Source organism: Taurulus bubalis, assembly GCF_910589615.1.
Source record: "Taurulus bubalis genome assembly, chromosome: 17".
Lineage (NCBI taxonomy): Eukaryota > Metazoa > Chordata > Actinopteri > Perciformes > Cottidae > Taurulus > Taurulus bubalis.
Window position 1 is genome coordinate 9,574,150 of NC_136605.1, and position 7,532 is coordinate 9,581,681.

Sequence of the window (7,532 nt, forward strand, 5' to 3'; positions counted from 1 at the left end):
TTTGACTTCTAAACGCCAGATATTTTAGTGGAGATTCCAAAGATTAGAGGTTCAGCCAACAGGAGAGGGCTGTGTCGTGCTCTCTGTGACTCACAATGACTCCTCGGGAAAGCGAGCCTCGCAGTCGGCCTGATCCTTCGCTAAAGAGGCGCGTTTCCAGTTGTGCCGGAGCACGTGTTGCGGTGACGCAGCAGTGGTTGAGTCTTTAATTTGCTAAAAATAGAAGAGAAGTGTGTGATTTTGACTAACAAAGAAACCGCCTTGAATCATGTCACACATGTAGTACTGCTGATGCATGTGAATCGCGGCGCAGCACATTTGTCCACATCACAAACGCAATACATTGAGCTGCAAATTTCAATCGTATATTCTACTTTCACTCATTCAGGTTGTTCTCCAAGTAAGAGCACACACTTACATTTTGTTTATTTACCATAGAGCTGAAGTTGTTTGTTGATTTGTTGATAAAAGCGCCATTCATGCTGTTTTATATCAGTATAAAATAGATTATTTGGAAAGATAAGACATCTAAAGATATCACTTTGGTTACTGTGAGGCTTCAATTTACATAAAAAAAAGGGATATCTTTTAGACTAAACAATTATTAAAAAAAATAATAGAGAGATACATTGATAATGAAAACAATTGTTTGTTGCTGATGTACCACTGAAACAAGTTTACCTTCAACCTTTCTGCTATATTATGTGAAATTGTCACTTAATTTAGATAATGCTCATGATTTTCTCATCATGCGATAACTTCTTTATATTTACCACAAATAAGACATTTTCATTGCTCCCAGAGCCCAACGTGAAATTGCCAACAAACTAAAATGTATATCAAAACTACAATTATATTCATATTATATATGAAACGGAGAACAAGCAGTACATCCTCACTTGGAGAAGATGTAAGCAGCAGAGACACGTGCAGTAAGACAAAAATATAGAGACAGACAGAGAGAACCCCACTGAGTGTGGATGAAATCAGATGTCACTTTCACCTAGCCTGTACTCGTGAAGGGATATGGGCAGTCTAGCAAATGGAAACAGTCGTGAGGCTCCTTCCCAACGGGAATGTCACTATAACACACCAGGATCAGCTCAGACAGTATGTATTACCGTGTGCCTGGACACTCACACACACGCACACGCACACACACACACACACACACACACACACACACACACTCACAAACACAGAGAGAGAGAGAGAGAGAGAGAGAGAGCCCTGCACATACAGAGATGTTTACGCTCCAGTCAGTGTTGAACATGCATATTCAAACTGATATGTCATTCTCGTGGATCTGCGCATGCTGACACATTTACATATGAGCTCGGCTGTTGTGGGCCGGGCTGTGATTCGGGGTGACAGGTCTTATGCCGCTTCCCTCGGGTCACAGGAGGGGCGGACTCGCAACGTGACAGGAATGAAGCCAGAGAGATGCCTTTCATTCACTGTCAGTCTACAATGACACAACCTTCCTCATATTCAGTCATATTCCTGGGTTCAGCGGTGGTGAGGTAACTGGGTGCTCATGTGACTCATGTCCGTTTCACTTTTAATGGTGTGTTGTCAGAGGCGGTGAAAGCTGGGGTGGGCAACTTTGGAGAAACCAGCAAGTGTAAGCTAGATTTGTACAAGTTGGTGTTTTTTGTTCAGGAATCACAAGCTAACAAGCTAAGTATTGGGACATTTTATTGAAAATGTACTTTGATGCAGTAACGTATTACTGGTAAGCAAGCAACAGCTGTCTGCTTGGCCTTGTGGACGACTCTGGTGACGCACAATGAGTGCACGGCGGAGTGAGCGCAGGTAGAGGGTCACAAGCAGGCACGCGTTTGTATTTCTTGACTAAAAACGAGTGAAAATTTGCACTGCAACTGCAAAGATTTGTTCATCGTTGATTAACTGGTTGATTAGTTTGTTTGTTGGGCATTTTCCAATAATTCAAGGCATTTTCTAGACAAAAACAATTAATCATCCATCATAATTACCAGAACCCAATCAGAGGGATTCAAAAAGCTTGATTTTGACCAACAATCCAAATCCCAAGGACTTTTAATTAGCTATGAATGGCAAAGAAAATGATGTAATCCCTACATTCTGACTTTAAAAAGAACTTGCAATGTATGAAAATTGATTATTCCACTAATCATTTCAGCATTATTGAAAACACCTGTTTTACTGATCGCTTCACTATTACTTGTCACTTCGCACATTAGCAGCAGCAGCTGCTGCAGCTGTAAATGACATCACAACCTTAGACAATTAAATAATTATGTTCTAATAAACAAGAAGCACATCTCTTCTTGTGCAAATGGGTCAAAAGTAACTATGGAGTTAAGCTCCATTATAACCCGCAGGCCAACAACAACTGGGTAAATCATAGAAAGTAAAAAAAAAGTCATCATAGACTTTACCCACTTTGGGAACCAGTCATCTTCTCAAGGCCATGTTTCCACTGCAGATAGTACCTGATGGTTTCTGCCCTCTGGGTAGGCAAGATGCTCAGCTGCGCTCAACAGCTTATCCGAGCTTCCCCCCAAAAAGGCGGGTTTGTGCAGGATGTACTGTAATGCGCTAGTGATGATTCCCTCTGACCAATCAGAGCTTCCATTGATCCATCTCCAACTTTTGCTAAAGGAAACACGAAAATAATCATTTTAATGTGCTTGGTGGAAATGTGCCATAAGTTACATCCCACCCACCTCTTATAAAGGCTCCAGTAACTTTTTATTTACAGGTGTTAATGGTTCAAGCCATTTCTACAAAAAGCTTGTTGGAAATGTAGTCTCCCGTGACAAGTTCAATATACCCCAGTTACACTTTCAGTGGGTCAACTCGCCAGCACTGCTAACCTCATCAAAACTTTATAAGTCAAAGTTTAAAGTGTAAAACCCACAGCGTTAAGCTATGTGACCCTGTGTAATCACTGACACTGTCCACATATAAAGGTGCAGTGAAGGCGGCTGCAGAGATTTCATTAAACACACAGAGTCACCTTCATTATCTGAGCAAACACACATCGAAGTGATCAACAGAGGGATGGGGATGGGGATCTGTGCCACAGCGCTGCACAGGCAGAAGGCAATGTGCTTATCCGTCCACGAGCGCTCATGCCTGATTGGCCCAGCTGGGGCGACGTCCTGCTCCGTCACTGGCAGAAAAACAGAGCAGCCAGGTTCAAGGACCGAGGCAGACACCCTGTCACTGCCTTGCTGCCACACTGAGGCAGAGACACACACACACACACACACACACACACACACACACACACACACACACACACACACACACACACACACACACACACACTTTTAGGGGTATTTTGCCATAATATTCAAATGTCCATGTTACTGATTTTATCAGTGTTGTCAGCTGTTCTTTCTCCCTCCATGCCACTGCTCAGTAATACATAGGGTCCCAACCTCCATTGGCTAATTATATGCTAATATAATAATATAATTATGAGCTAATTATTTAGGTCATGATAAATGCATTTGAGTGTGAGCATTGTTTTCCAGTACAAAAGGAGGAAAATGTGTTGTTTTTAGGCTGTAGAATATGTTCTCTGGTCTATTTCGTGAGTGTGCTGTGTTTTGAAACTCTTTATGCCCATGTGAAGCAACAGAGCGGTGGCTCTTTAAATCTGGTCGAGAATAGGCTAATAAGAAAATACAAGGGGTACACTAATAAAAAGTTAGAAAGAGACAGGCTAGCACCGGGTTATTTTTAGCCGCTGTTCCATATACAACATGTTCCTCCAGGCACTAAGATGCTCTAGGGTCATTTCCATGTTTATTAAGTCTCTTATGGAAACCTCATACCACTAGATTTAACTGGAGCTTTAGTGAAGCTTTGGAAATAACTAGAGTAGGTTTTGAGGATTTGTTGCAGGCAGAGACTGGATTAAGGTTCGATCTAGGTTTTTAAAGATAAAAAAATACCCCTAAATATATTCATGAGCTCATATTTTACCAAAAAGATCACAATGACAGGTGTTATTGTTTCAAAAAGAGATCATTTTCTGTTTTGTAGATTGTGTGACATCTGCAAATTTTCTATTTTGTCTGACCAACAGTCAAAAAACAGTAAGTACAAATTATTTACAATTAAATAAAAAACGAGAAACGTAAAGGTGCAAGCAGCAGGTATATGAATAGTGTAAGTAAAAGGTAGAGATGGACAAAGAGAAGCCCAGTGAATGTGGATACAATCTATGAATTGAGGAAATAATAAGCAGATTATTCAACAGGAGAAAAAATAATTGAGAATGCAAAGCCCATCAAAGACTTTTTTTTTCATAACTCAAATTATATTTGGAATACAGAGGTTGCTGATAAAGTCCCTGACATACAACATGTCCGCTTCCTCTCGCAACAAAACACCAAAGCAGCGTCACCCTTTTGCTTTTCTCTTTCCTGTTACATCACCAACACATGATTTGTCTCCCAGGACAGTCTTGTCCTGTCCTCTGTCTCTTCTCCGGGAGTCATGTTTAAACAAAGTAACATTCATACATGAGTGGATTTCCATGGCCACAAGGCCTCAGGATTATCAGAGCCGTGGCCCACCATGGTGTGATGGGTAGGAAAAAGCCCAAAGCAGCACACAGATGCTCTCGTGCTTCTAGTGTAGCCTTGATGATAGCTGTACGGTCTACCACTTTAGACTCTACAACTACAACAGAAGGGGAAAAAAAGATTCACTTGACAGAAATGCTCAAGGCATGACTTTAAATAGCTCTGTGTTTCTATTTTGTTTTGTTTTCCTTTTTTTCTGTTTATTATTGGATTGGGCCTTTGCTACACAGGGCAGTCTTGAATGTAGTTCTCAGGAGTCGAGGGAACTGAGCATCTCTCCTAAAGAAGCCCTAAGACAGATCGTTTACATAAACACTACATAAAAAATGAGTTTGTTCTGAGAATGATAATGACTTAGTGATTGTATGTGCAGGCCGTAGGGGAGTGCAGCAGCACCTTCCTCGGCTGGCACGATGCGTTTGTCTCTGGATCTCATCACTGCTCTTACCCCCTAAGCTTCAGCCCACCTCTCCTTCTAAACCTCAGGGCAGACACACACACACACACACACACACACACACACACACACACACACACACACACACACACACTTCCACGTTGAAGTTTGCGGACCTGTCTCGTGCATTAACCCGGATGATTTATACTTATTCACCTTGTCTTGTATTGCTTATTTCCGAATTGGCAACACCCGTGGTTACCAGGATAACAGCAATTTAAACACTCATTGAGCAGCTACTTTGTCAGAGTACAACAGGCAAAATAAAGGTTTAGTGCAACCAAACAGTGATGTCTGAATAAAGAAGTTGGCCAAAAATAAAACTGCGCTCTGATTTCATGCAATTAGTTTTACACACAACAGCAGCACACAGAAACATATAGCGTTAGCTAGCAAAGCTGGTTACCTTGTTGAGTTGAAGGTTTGCAGCTCTTCATCTGACAGCTCACTGGGAACGTTCCTTCTTGTTACATTATACTCCCATGCAAAAATTAAACTGATCCACTGAGAAAAAAAATATCAAGAATGTCCTTTGTCTCATTTTTGATAAACAACGGTGCCAACCACAGTGATGAATGCATTGCATTTCTTCTGGCTGCTTCACAATTAAAGCCACCTCTTGTTAATTTTTGTTTTCATTTCTTTGAACATTTCTTCTTCTGCTGTGCATGTGTGTGTGCTTTAAGTGTACATGGCTGAGGTAAGGCAGTAAAATATGAAATAAAATACATAACAAAGGGAACAACGCAGTTTATATAGCCTCTCGTTTGGCTGAAGTGATTGCACCTGGGATGGGCGTGTCCTATCCAGGCAGGAGAGCTTGTGCTGCCCACCTTGTCTCATGTGTAATCATGTGATAACTTGATGAGGACTTTGACTATCGTAGAAATAATGGGTCTGGGTTTAATGCAAATCTTTAAAAATGTTTCATTTCAAGCACAATATAGGCTGGCTGGATATCAGGGAGCCCCTTTTATGTATGGGTAAGTAGAATACAAAACAATTTGGCCTCTTACACCCCCGAGGATTTTTCCATCTTATATTAGATACTTGTGTTTATTTCATCTCTTATAATAACAGAAGCCATACATAGCCCTCAACAAGAAGAGACTTCACTCTGCCCGTATCTTGATCGAGGCAAATGTAAGCACAGCACTGTGTGGTCTTTACTGTGCCGTGGGATTTCATGTTGTTGTTGTATATACTGTACAACAAGGCGGCCTGAAGGAAATTGCCTCAGGCAACAATTGATTCATGGAGGCCGTACTCTCGGCTTAGAGAACGTGGTTTAGATCTTGTATCAGTGTGAGCGAAATCCAATTTTTGCACAACCAGACCTGTCAGTTGACATGGCAAGTGTGATTTGGGTGATTAAATTTGCATTGGAACAAGTGTAACCGTAGGCGAGAGCATATGGCTGCAAAAGGGCTCTTTTTATTCTCCAGTCAGTATGTTTCCTTCTCGGCTCCTCCAGCGTTCTTGTGCCTTTTCAATCTTGTCTTCGCTCCCCTTCTCTGCATCCTTTAAGTGTTTGTTGGGAATTTGATTGCTCAGTTCCGTTTACATTCACTCACCATCTGCTGAACTTGGCTGCAACTGTGAATCAATTCTTAATGTTGGCAGCTTTGCATTCACTCCTCTAGTTCTCTGTGCTTCCATTTCATCTTTTTTTGTAGTTGCTGGCATGTTTTGATCTCTAAACACTAAACAAAGCTCTCAATAATAAACAGCTCATGGAGAAGACACCTCAACCAGCAGTAACAAAGAAAGAGGCTGGTTATGTTTCTGAATAAAAAACATTGACTGAGAGCAGCAAACAATGCCAGCAGCATACATCTTCTTTGGAGCAGTTGTGTTACATCAAATTATGGATTTATATTGAAAGTTCAAGGTAGCAGCTCATAAATTAAGTAGGACATTTATGCTCTTTAATTAGCGCAGTTACTGTATGTGAATAATAACAACATGTTTAAGGTGTCAGGGGTACAACTACCTATTATTAATTTTGTGGCACACCAAATAATTTAAACTTTAAGATGCACTGATCCAACTTTTTCAGTCTTTATACTGATGCTGATACCTATCGGCTGATATTGATTACCAATCCGATACCAGTGTTTCATTAATAATCTATATGCCTGTGTGGAAGAGACTAGGATCATTATTTTATGTGTAAGGAAACATCAGGCATGACTTATGCATTTCTTTCTCCACTTTGTAAAACAAAATGTACGCTAATAAATAAATACTTTATGTATGTATTGTTTATATATATATATTGCTATCGGAGCATCCTTACTAAAAAGTTGTATTCTGATAATTGAAGGAAAAGATACAAAGAAGAGTGCGCAGCCATGCTACTGTAGCAGCTATGTGAGGCTGTTCTTGAGCTTAATGCCAACATTAGCACATTAGCATTCTCACAATAACAATGCTATCATGTTTAATGTTAACCATGTTCATTGCTAATTAGCACGAAGCACAAAGTA